Source organism: Macaca fascicularis, chromosome 6 (genome assembly GCF_037993035.2).
Source record: "Macaca fascicularis isolate 582-1 chromosome 6, T2T-MFA8v1.1".
NCBI classification, from domain to species: Eukaryota; Metazoa; Chordata; class Mammalia; order Primates; family Cercopithecidae; genus Macaca; species Macaca fascicularis.
The window spans coordinates 75,668,208-75,680,709 of NC_088380.1; positions in this window are offsets into that span (position 1 = coordinate 75,668,208).

A 12,502-nucleotide genomic window follows, 5' to 3' on the forward strand; every position below is an offset into this window, starting at 1 on the left:
TGTGTGTGTGTGTGTGTGTGTGTGTGTGTGTGTGTGTGTGTGAGAGAGAGAGAGAGAGAGAGAGAGAAGGAGAGAGAGAGAGAGATGAATGAGATGGAGATGGTTGGAATTGAGGTGATATGATTTTGCTTATTAAAACCTTTAGCCAGACCCTTTAAACAGTGAGACCATAAAATATAAACTGTTTCACGTTTTAGTTACATTAAAAGCAATTTGAAAAATTAGAACTTTTGTTTTGACAATTCCCTTATTAGAAAATATACATTGATTTAAAGATCTGGGCTGTATAGGGTTGTTACTTGCCTAAAGACTCTAAGATTATGAGACCCATTCCTTCCCACAAGTAAATTCACACTCTTGGAAAATTCTCTATTCCAGGAGAAACAGTCATTTCAGAAAATTGTTTTAAGGGAAACAAATGAAAATTGGGGGAGGTGAGAATTCAACTCAAGAAATTAAAACATATTAAATGTAAAGTCAAGTAGCCTTTAAATGTTTCTGAGTGCTTATTTGAGGTCACATTTCCAACGGTTTAAACCAGACTAAGTAACATCTAAGTAGCAGTATCACGAGAGAAACAAATGTTAACAGCTTCCTAATCCAAACTCAAGAGGCACTTGCATAATAGCAGATTTTAAAAATAAAGCCCCTCCACTGATTCATAGGGAGTTTTCTGATAGAGAATATTCTTATACACAGTTACCATTTGCAGTATGATTATTACTGTTAGCATGCCTAATCTTCCAAGATAGATATTATTATTATTTTTCAGAGTAGAAAACAGAAGGCAAGAGAATTATGGAATTTGCTTACATCATACAATCCTAAATAATAATTGTAGTTTTAATCCCTTTGACTCCAAAAATTTGTCCTTTTTCTCCATGTCACTTCAGGCAATCAACAGACTGGGCTTTGAATTCCCCCAAAAGCATATCTTTCTTTAAAAAAATTTTTCACTAGGGGCCAAGGTGTATTTTTTGGAACTGCACTTCCACTTGAATTCCCTTACACAAGGCTATATGTGATTAGAATGTGGTATTTTTGTTTGTTTGTTTGTTTGTTTTGGTTTTTTTGAGACAGGGTCTCACTCTGTCACCCAGGCTGAAGTGCAGTGGCATGATTATGGCTCACTGCAGCTTCGATCTCCCAGGCTCAAGTGATCCTCCCACCTCAGCCTTCTAAGTAGCTGGGACCACAAGCATGCACCACCATGCGTGGCTAACGTTTGTATTTTTAGTAGAGACGGAGCTTTGCCTTGTTGTCCAGGCTGGTCTCAAACTCCTGGGTTCAAGCGGTCGGCCTGCCTTGGCCTCCCAAAGTGCTGGGATTACAGGTGCGACCCACGCTGCCCAGGCAGAATGTGGTATGTTTTAACCTTTAATAAGTGCAAGTAGTTATTTAATAGTTTCACAGTCTGCTACTTTTCCAGAAATCATTTCAGTTAGAAAATTCTTGAGCCCCTTAACTATTCCCATCTGTATCATTCCTAAATAAATCAGATCAGGACATTGCTTTAGTGAACAGGCAGGACCATCAGGGATAACATACAGAACTGCCTTCTCTCCTTATTATTAGTATTTTTTTAGAGACAAGGTCTCACTCTGTTGCCTAGTCTGGAGTGCAATGGTGCCATCCTAGCTCACTGCAGACTCAAATTCCTGGGCTTAGGAAATCCTCCCACCTCAGCCTCCCAAATAACTAGGACTATAGGTGCACACCACCACAACTGGCTGATTTTTAAAAATTACAATTTGTAGAGATGGGGTCTTGCTTTATTGCCCAGGCTAGGTCTTGACCTCCTGGGCTCAGACGATCCTCCTGCCTCTGCCTTCTAAAACACTGAGATTACAGGTGTGAGCCACCACATCTGGCCAGAACTGCTTTCCCTTTTAGCCTGGTATGTTTCCCCAAAAGCAAGAGATGCTGGAGGAATTTGGAGTTCAAAGAAAGGAATACGAACTTGACTCTAAACCTTTTTAGCTTGTTCCCCTCACCCTCACCTCTACTCTGTCATCCCTCCTTTCTTGTTTGATAAGACTAAGGGATATGGACAAGTGGCTATGGGAAATTGGTAATGGGGAATCTGTGGGCTCTGTATGAAGAGGCATTTTTTTTTCCCCAAAAATTTTGTCTGGGGGCCCAGATTTTTCATTAATAGTGCTAACATGTTCTGCACTAATGATAGCAGCACTTAATCTTCAATGGCTTGTTAAAAGTAACTTTGCCTTTCCATGTTATCAATATTGGAATGATCAGTCTTGGTGAGTGTTGGGGTAGAAGACCAGAGCTGGAGTCCAAAGTTCTGCCCTGTCATACAGCCATAGCTGCTGATCCCATGGGGTGAGTGGCTCATACATCCCATAATCCAAGGGCCAGGTTCCTTTCTCAGAGGTTAACATCTAATCCCTCTACATCCTGGGCATTGCTCAGCATGCAAGAGGCAGTGGAAAACCACACACCTGCTCCTGCTCTTGTCCCCATCATGAGTCCCCCCGCCCCCTTAAATGATGTTGTAGACAGGCTATATGTGCTGCCTGGTCATTCACCTTGTCTGCTTGATAGTGGTACATTTTACTGATAGATTTTATAACGACGTTTTTCCATGCATGGGATAAACTCCACTTATTTATGAAAAATGTTATAACACATTATTGGCTTCTATTTGTTGGTATATATTCTAGAACTTTTAAATCTATGCTCCTAAGAAAAATTGATTTGTAATTTTCTTTTCTTATACTGTCATTGCTTAGTTTCAGTGTTAGACTGTAACAGCTTCATAAAATGAATTAGGAAGTTTGTTTTCCCCTTCTCTTTCCTTGTCTTTCGAAATAGTTTGTAAAGAGAGATTGTCTGCGACTGTTTGGTTAAATTCTTTTGTGGGCGGAAGACTTTGATTACTGAGTCAATTTCTTTAACGATTTTTAAAATGACCTTAGAACTATGACTGGGGATAGATGAGACATGAGAGATTTGCACACTTCAATTGGACTTAATTTAAATCTAGTTAGGAAGGATGTTAAAAAAGATCTAAGAATAGAATAAGAAAGAACTAAGTTTTTGCATTTATAAATTGAAGGATAACTTCAAAACCCAAGATAGCACTTGATTAATCTTTGCTGTGCATAAAAACTACTATCAGAGATATAAAACCAACCAACCAAACCACTCACATAGATAACTATTGGTTTATTCTGTTTCCCTGAGTCCATCTTAAAGGTTCTGTATTTTTCTGGAAAATTGTCTTTTTCATTTAAGTGATGAAAATCATTGGCATTGGATTCAAATCTATTCTGTAAGTATAATTTCGTCCCACTTTCATTTTTAACATTGCTTAAATACTCTTTCTCTTTTTTTGGGGGGGATTTGTGTATTTATTTGTCTTTGTGTCATTAATCCTCTATAGTTGCTTTGTTTTCTAGCTTACTGATTTCTCGTATTTTCTTTGTTTCCTTCTACTTTCTTAGGCTTTACTTTCTAGTTCCTTGAAAATTAATTTATTCCCAATAGTTTGGAGTTTTACTACACATTTTTAAAGTTGTAAATTTGCTTTGAAGTAGCAATTCTTTAGTGTAGTGGTGTTATTATGACTTACTGCAACCTTGAACTCCTGGATTCAAGTGATTCTCCTGCCTTAGCCTCCAGATTGGCTAGAACTACAGGTGCACATCACCATACCTGGCTAATTTTTAATTTTTTTGTGTAGAGATTGGGTCTCGCTATGTTGCCCATGCTAGTTTTGAACTCCTGGCCTCAAACAATCCTCCTGTCTTGGCCTCCCAAAGTGCTGGGATTAGTGGTGGGAGACACTGCACCTGGCCCTGAAGTATCACTTCTGATGTGTATTAGGATAACTGATACTAGCCATTGTAACCAATTACTCCAATACCAAACCCAAATCAGATTCTGACACTGGGTTGTGGGGTTCCTCATGTGAATCTCCTCCAACAACGACTGAGGGAGTCTAGATTTCTCATTTTGGGATGCATATATATATATATGTGTGTGTGTGTGTGTGTGTGTATATATATATACACATACACACTCACATATATATATAATGTATTTCATTTTATTCTTTTTTTTTTGAGACAGAGTCTCATTCTGTTGCCTAGGCTGAAGTGCAGTGGCACAACCTTGGCTCACTGCAACCTCCGCCTCCTGGGTTCAAGGGATTCCCTGGCCTCAGAGACTACAGGCACACACCACCACGCCCGGCTAATTTTTTTGTATTTTAGTAGATACAGGGTTTCATCATGTTAGCCAGGATGGTCTCAATCTCCTGACCTCTTGATCTGCCCACTTTGGCCTCCCAAAGTGCTGGGATTACAGGTATGAGCCACCATGCCTGGCCTCATGCGCATCTTTATTTGGATGTGTAGTAGGAGTCTTTGAGTTGAGACTTCCTTCTGCTTTCTAGCCTCTTTTAAAATAATCTGATATTTCATGTCCAGATTTTTAATATTTAAATTTTTATATACTTCACTTTAGGAGTGATTTGTTAACATTTGCCTTAAGCTTTGCAACTACAGAGCAACAACTTTCTTTACCAAATTCTAAGTTTTATTGTTCATCATTGATTCTTTTATAAAATCACCTCAATTCTTGAGTTCTTTAGTTCAGTTAATTGGAGTCTTTCTTTAAGTAACTTTTTGAGGATGGGTACTTGGGTACTATGTCTCTGAATCTTTGCATTCTTGAGTTTGGGTTTACTTTGCTCTTGCAAGGAACTTTTTTTTGTTTTGTTTTGTTTTGTTTTTATAACAGAGGTATCGAAAATTCTTCCCATGTGATTAATCTATTGTTTTCTGGTATTGGGATAAGGGAAATCTTTCACTGTAGTTGCCTTTTCCCCCGGGTATCTTGTCTCTTTCAGTCTCTGAGTAGGTGTTTTTTTCCTATATTTGAGCTTCATATATGTCACTCAGGGTATCTTGATATAGGTCTGTCTCTATCTTGTCTGAGTCTTGTTGAGCTCTTTCGATGGAAACATTCGAGATTTGCTTTGGGTGAGTGAAAGGTATTTCCCTCATTTTTTTGCTTACTGTTTCTCTGTTGTGTGCTCAGTTTCTTTCTGAGATTCCTTTTACATAAGTATAGGCTCTCTCATATCCATGTTTATGTGAATTGCATCTTCTTTTCTCCTTTTCATCTTGGTGTTTGTCCTCTGAGTCCTGGGGGAAAAAATCTTGAGACTGTTCTCTAATGAATAGATTTGGCTTTATTCTATAAATAATCTACCGTCTACTGGATAAGTCTCTACAATCATTTTCCCAGACTCCCTTTTCTCATAGTTCTGGTGCAAAAAGCAAATACTCCTGCAAGGCACAGACCACTCACTTCCTCAGACTTCCCAGCGGGTGGGTTTTCCACAGCCTCTTTTTTCGGTGACTGCAGAGAAGTTGAGCTATCAGGGCTCTGTAGGGAGACATTGGGACCAGATTTATCACATTTTGTTAATACCTGTCCCTGGCTGGAGATCTCAAAGGCTAGCATATGCCCTCAAAGGGAGAGAGGGTACGATGAGCTCTGAGAAGGGACGTAGGAATGGTACCTCTTGTTCTTTAAATCACATTATGATTATAAAAGCAGTGGATTTTTTTTACATAAGCAGTAATAAAATCCTGTATTCTGAGTTGGGGAACGGTTGAAGGAGAGAAGACATCTGGAGAAAGAATTTGGGGAAAAACATAAATATTGAATGAACATTTATTAAGTGATTTGCTGTGTAATGTATATGGGAAACCTCTTTTCCTGTTCTCCAATCAGTTTTTCAGTAAATTCTTTGTTACTTCAAGTAACAATTAATGTGGTTTTATTGAAAAAAAATGCTAGGCCAGATGCAGTGGCTTACGCCTGTAATCCCAGCACTTTGGGAGGCCAAGATGGGCAGATCGCTTGAACCCAGGAGTTTGAGACCAGCCCGTGCAACATGGTGAAACCTCATCTCTACAAAAAATACAAAATGGGTGGTGTCATGTGCCTGTAGTCCAGCTACTCAAGAGGCTAAATGAGAGGACCACCTGAGCCTGAGGAGCTTGAGACTGCAGTGAGTCGTGGTTGTGCCACTGCATTCTAGCCTGGGTGACAGAGTTGTACTCTGCATCCAAAAAAAAAAAAAAAAAGTAAAAAATGGCTTATCAAATTTATTTCCTTTGACCAATATCCAGTATAGCAAGATAGATATATTCATTCATTCATTCATTCATCCCTTTATTTGTTATTCAACAGACATTTTAAAGCATCTTTTCTGCGTCAGGCACTGTGGTAGGCTCCAGGGATGTAACAGAGAAGAAAACAGTAAAGACTGCCACCTTCAAGGAGCTTATGATGTTATATAATGAGAAGGCTCTGTTTAGGGGGGACCCATAAAGGTGAACCTATGGAGGGAGAAAGATTCGTACTGTGGCACTGAATTCCTCTTCGCTGTGAATTTGTCCTGGTCCTCTCTTCTCTTGCTTGTTCCCACACAACACTCCTCACTTTCCTTTTCCTAGGTTGTCTGGATCCCTTCGGTTTGTGTATCTCAGCTCCTGATGTTGGTTTCCATTCTGTTGGTTCTGATAACCCATTCTGGATACACCCTCCAGGTACTCTTCAGCACTGATCTAGTGCAGTTCTTAATTTTGCCCCCTGGTTTCCAATTTCTGTGGTTGCTGTAAGAGACCACTCCCTACCCTTAACTTTCCAACAGGTCCCTGGAACCAGTCCTAATTCCCACATAGCCATTCTGTAGGGAGAATCTGATAGTATCCACCATCTACAAGAGGGACCCGCCCCCAGTTTTAATTCACGAACACACTTCTGCATGAAAACCCAGTCTATTTGGATGAGAAGAGCCAAACCTATGTGTGCAGACTCCAGAAGGCAGAGCTACATACACATGGCCTTGCTTCTCTGCCCACCGTCCCTGTTTCCCCAGAGCACTTCTACACTGTCACCAAGGACAACTGCACCAAGGGCTGTCTGCTCTCTGGATAATGGAAACCATTAGTAATTTACCCAACTCTGGCTGCTGCCTTTCATTAATTATCACTATGCTAATGATGTCCCTCAGGAAAAGGAAAAAATAATAATCCTACCTCCAATGTAGGCTGTGTAGAGACAGACCATCTTTCATAAATAAATCAGGCGTGGATGTTTTGCCTTGAATTCCTTTGAACTCTTCCCTCACAGAGACAGAGGAGGTGGAAGTGGGCATAATAGGATCAAATAAAGCAGGTGTTTAGCCTGTCTGTTCTTTCAGCTAGGGGTCACTTTTACTGATATGCCTTTCTCAGTAAAGGCAAATACTTTCTTAAAATGTAGCAAAAGGAACTGGATATGGTCCTCTAAAACAAAATCGTAAAGTCATGGATGGGTAAAACCACTGATACCCTGTTTAAATCACTACATTTGCAATTTAAGAAGACATTTCCCCCAAATTAATCTCACCTTGTACAGTCAAGGAGGACTAAATGAGTTAACATATATGAACAGTACCTGAACGCTATAAGAACTCAATAAGGGTTAGCTATTCCAAAGAATAAAGCTAAGTTCTGCAGCATTTTCTGGGCTTTCTGAGTTTGTGAGTGATGTCTATAGGGTTTGTTCCATGACGTCTCTTGTAGACACGGTGGGACATAATGATGGGGTTTCCCTATTGAATCTGAGCAACAGTTTGGTCACTGCTGTCCTGTTAGTAAGAAGGAGCAGATAGAAACAGAGTAGACTTTCAAGTGGGATGTCTAGATCAAGACAGACTTAGGGAGCTTGAAGCTAAATGCTCTAAAAGTTTTAGTAGCCCTCTGGCTGTAGTGGGTAGTTAGTTATTGTAGAATCCTTAACTTGTTCTGAAATTCTGAAAATTTTATAGAGTAGTGAGAGAAGACCATGCATTCATCCAATAACTCTTTGAATAACAAGCATGTTACTCAATTCATGGTGAAAATTTTTCTTTTTTAGTTTTTTATTCCTAACTTTATTGCTGTTTTCACAAAATTGACTAAAAGAGAAAATAAGAAGAAAATAATCACTCCTGTTCATTTTTCAAGACTTTGGGGGCTCTTTTCCTTCCTGAATCTTCCTTACGAGGCTGCATCTTGCTGTTCTCTGTGAGTGGTTTTTTTTTTTTTTTGCCCTTTTAAAAAATTATAGGCCAGGTGTGGTGGCTCACACCTGTAATCCCAGCAGTTTGGGAGACTGAGCCCAGGAATTTGAGATCAGCCTGGGCAACATGGCAAAACCCTGTCTCTACAAAAAATACACAAAATTAGCTGACTGTGGCGGCATGCACCTGTAGTTCCAGCTACTTGGGAGGCTGAGGTGGCAGGATCACCTGAAATTGGGAGGTGGAGGCTGCAGTGAGCTGAGATTGTGCCACTGTACTCCAGCCTGGGTGACAGAGTGAGACTCTGTCTCAAAAAAATTATAGCAAAATATACAATACATAATGTTTGTCATTTTAATCACTCATAGTTGTACAATTCATTGGTATTAAACACATTCACAATGTTATGTAATCAACACTATTATCTATACTCAAAACTTTTTCATCACCCCCAACAAAACTCTGTACCCATTAAACAACAACCTTCTCCCTAGCTCCTGGTAACCTCTATTTTACTTTCTGTTTCTATAAATATGCCTATTCTAGGTAACTCATGTAAGTGGAATCAAACAATATTTGTTCTCCTGTGTTCGGCTTAGTTACCTAAACGTGTTTTAAAGGTCCATCCATTTTGTAGTATGTATTAAACTGTCATTTGTTTTTATGGAAGAATAATATTCCCTTGTATGTATACACCACGTTTTGGTTACCCATTCATCTGTTTATAGGCACTGGATTGTTTCCACCTCTTGGCTGTTGTGAATATGCTGCGAAGAATATTGTAATACAAATATCTGTTGGAATCCCTCTGCGTGTGTTCTTGCTAGAGCTGACCCCGTTAGAATGCTTCCCTTCCTCAATGCGATGAGATGGGTTGGGAGCCTTTTGTCCCCTGGGAGCCTTCCTCTTCCTCATGGACCTTGGAAGTCTTTAGGGGAGGTAACTTTAGGCTGATACTGAAGACTTTAGGGAGAAAGATTCCCCTTTTCTTTATTACATTTCCCCACAGGCTTATCTTTCCTTTTCTCTTCTCACCACTGGTGAAATCGCAAAGAACTAAGAGAGAGTATGAGCCTAGAGGCAGTGGAACTAGGAGGTCACTCAAACCGTTTCTGATTAGGTTACTCAAGTCAAACTAGACCAGCCAAAGCATGACCTTCTGAAATACAATTCAGTTTACCAATCCAGGTTTCTGCAGAGGAGGTTGAAGGCAAGGCGATACTTGGTGATACTGCTCTGACTTTATCATCTCTGTCCATTTCTCTTATAGGATCCTGGTTGGGGCTCTAAGGCCTGCTTAAACCTTAGCAGGTGGGTGCTAGAGAGTTTAGGGATCTCATTCACTTTTTTCTATTTCTTTCTTTCTTAATCACTTGACTTACATCTGGTGTATTCAGCAGAGTGACCTGGGTATATCCTCAGGGAAAGCTCTACACAAAGGGCGGGGCTCCTGCATTGGAAGAGACCTTTCAGGGACACTTCAAACCATGCCTGCAGCTGGAAGTTGTTGGGCAGTGTGCACTACCGAGCTGGTCATATTTGAGTTTTGAGAGGAGAGGAAGCAGTTTCTGGGTGAGGGCAGGTTTCTTACTGATCTCAGACTGTCAGTGAAGATGTGTTTCCTTGTAGGTGAAGGCTTAGGTAGAGATCAGAGCTCTCTTGCCCTAGGTTGAATCTGGAATCTGGTTTTTATGAAGCCAGAGATCCATTCTGGGGCCACAGTAGGCTTATATCGAACTGTAACTGGCAGGGCAGTCTTGCTTTCTTTGGCAAGGCCATTGCAAATGGTAGAGGGTTCTGATGGCTGCCTCTAGTTAGTGGGATCCAGTGCTGCTGCTCATTTCTAGAACTGCAACAGGCTCCCCTCAAACTAGACTGGGCTCCTTGGCTTGGTACCAGATGTTTGACGGATTATTTTTTTCTTTGCCCTGTTTCTCAATCTGTTTTCAGCAATCTTCTTCCTGGTCTGTCATGCTAGATAAAATAGATGTTTCTGCAAAAAAGAGATGCATCACAAAGGGAACACGTATGTTCATAGTGTCACAAAGAGATAATACATTGAAAAGACTGATAAGGCCAGATGCAGTGGCTCACACCTGTAATCCCAGCATTTTGGAAGACCAAGGTGGGAGGATCACTGGAAGCCAGGGGTTTGAGACCAGCCTGGGCAACATAGCAAGACCCCATCTGTAGAAAAAAGAAAAAATTAGCCAGGCATCATGGTGCACACCTGCAGTCCCAGCTGCTCAAGAGGCTGAGGTGGGAGAATCACTTGAGTACAGGAATTTGAGGTTACAGTGAGCTATAATCATGCCACACACTTCAGCCTGGGCAACAGAGCAAGACCTTGTCTCAACAAACAAACAGAAAAACAAACAAACAAAATTATTGAAATCAAAAAAGACAGATAGCACAAAATTTGGACCCTGACAGTCTGGGTTTGAGTACTAGTTCCATTACTATTTAGATAGACAATCTTGGACAAGTTATTTAACCCCTCCGAGCTTCTCTTTCCTCATATATAAAATGGGTATATAAATAATAACATTTAGGATTGTTGGGAAAGTAAAATATTAATGCATGTTAAGTACTTAAAACAGTGCTTATTTAAGAATTTGGTTTTATTTTTTAGCGATGGTTTACCACTCTTTCCCTCAATAACTTCCCAGGGATAAGGACAATGTCTATTTTGCTTACCCCTGGGTCCCTAGAGATAAGCACAATGTCTGGAACAAAATATAAGTACAATAAATATTGTTGTATGAGAGGATACTTTTTAATGGTTCAAGGTTCTTTAAAGTCAGGAGAATAAAACAGTTGAGGAAGTGCAGGGTTTTGGAGTTAAGCACATGGCCAAGGCTATGTTGTGTTTCTGACTTCCTGAGAGACAGGCTTGTCACGTGCCGACAGCTGCAGCAAGACCTTGTGTTCTGCTCTTTTTGGAGAAATAGAGACACAGAAAAAGCACAGGAAATGGAATTGTGAGGGACGATTGTTATGAGGGGCTGTGTGCGTGGCTCACAGGAGAACGCGAATTATGTTTCCAATCAATTCAGAAAAATCAAGGTTAAAGGGAAATGAAAATGATACTGGAGATTTTAAATAAATGGGATGGGCATAAAGGAAAGAAGTGGCCTTCAGAATGGAGGCATCACTAGTATACTTTTTTTTTTTGACAGGGTCTCACTCAGTTGCCCAGGCTGGAGTACAGTAGCATGATCACAGTTCACTGCAGCCTCGACCTTCAAGGCTCAAGCAATCCTCCTATCTCAGCCTTCAAGCAGCTGGGACCACCAGTGTGCGCCACCACACCCAGCTAATATTTTTAAATTGTGTTTGTAGAGACACGGTCTCACTATATTGTCCAGGCTGGTCTCGAACTCCTGGACTCAAGGGATCCTCCCACCTTGGCCTCCCCAGATGCTGGGATTACAAGTGTGAGCCACTGTGCCCTGCTGTACATTTCCATTGGGCTGGTTGGGATGCCTCTACAGAGGAGCAGATCTCTCTACCCCCAGGACATAGGAATCTTAGTGTCACAAACTTTTGTCAGCTATGTCTTCCAAGGGAGCTTTTGGATTGTACCCACTGGACTTTCTACAACAGACATGAATTAAGTGATATCCTAGTAACGATAAAAAATAATTACTTCTGATTTCCTACTCACCCCAGTCCTCACTTTATTTTTCTACAATCTCCCCCTAGATAACACTAAATCTCTATTCTGGCCCATAATAACAGCAATGTGAGTCTATCCTTTAGACAGCAGCATTAAATGGTTGCTGGAAACATTATACCGGAAAATGGATCCTTAGGTTTTAAGCTGAGTAGTGATTGAGTTGGTTCATGAATTACCTCCTTTGCCAAATCCTACATGTCAGGCTCAATCTGGTTGTTCTCGGAAACTTAGGAAAAATTAGATGTAAGAGAGGCTTAGGTTTGAAGCAACCTAGCTTCGGCAGAGCCAAGTGAGCTACATTTTGAAAGACATCCCAGGCCGTGGCTGCTACAGAAAGAACCAAGCTCCTGACGGCCATTTGGCAGTGACTGGGCTAAATTAGAAGAAAGTGGGTGGGGAGAGAAACTTTTCTTAGCAGTTTAATTGGTGCCTTAGTTCATTTGTGTTGAGACTGGGTAATTTATAAACATTAGAAAGTTATTTCTCACGGTTGTGGAAGCTGGGAAGTCCAAGATCAAGGTACCAGCAGGTTTGGTGTCTGGTGAGGACCTGGTCTTTGCTTCCAAGATGGTGCCTGGTTGCCATGTCTTTTGGAGGGAATGATTGCTATGTCCTCACATGGTGAAAGGGTGGAAACAAAACCCACATATTTCTGGTGGGATTATAAAGTGATGCAGCCATGTTAGAAAACTGTTTGACAGTTCCTCGAAAAGGTTAAACATACATATGATCCAGCA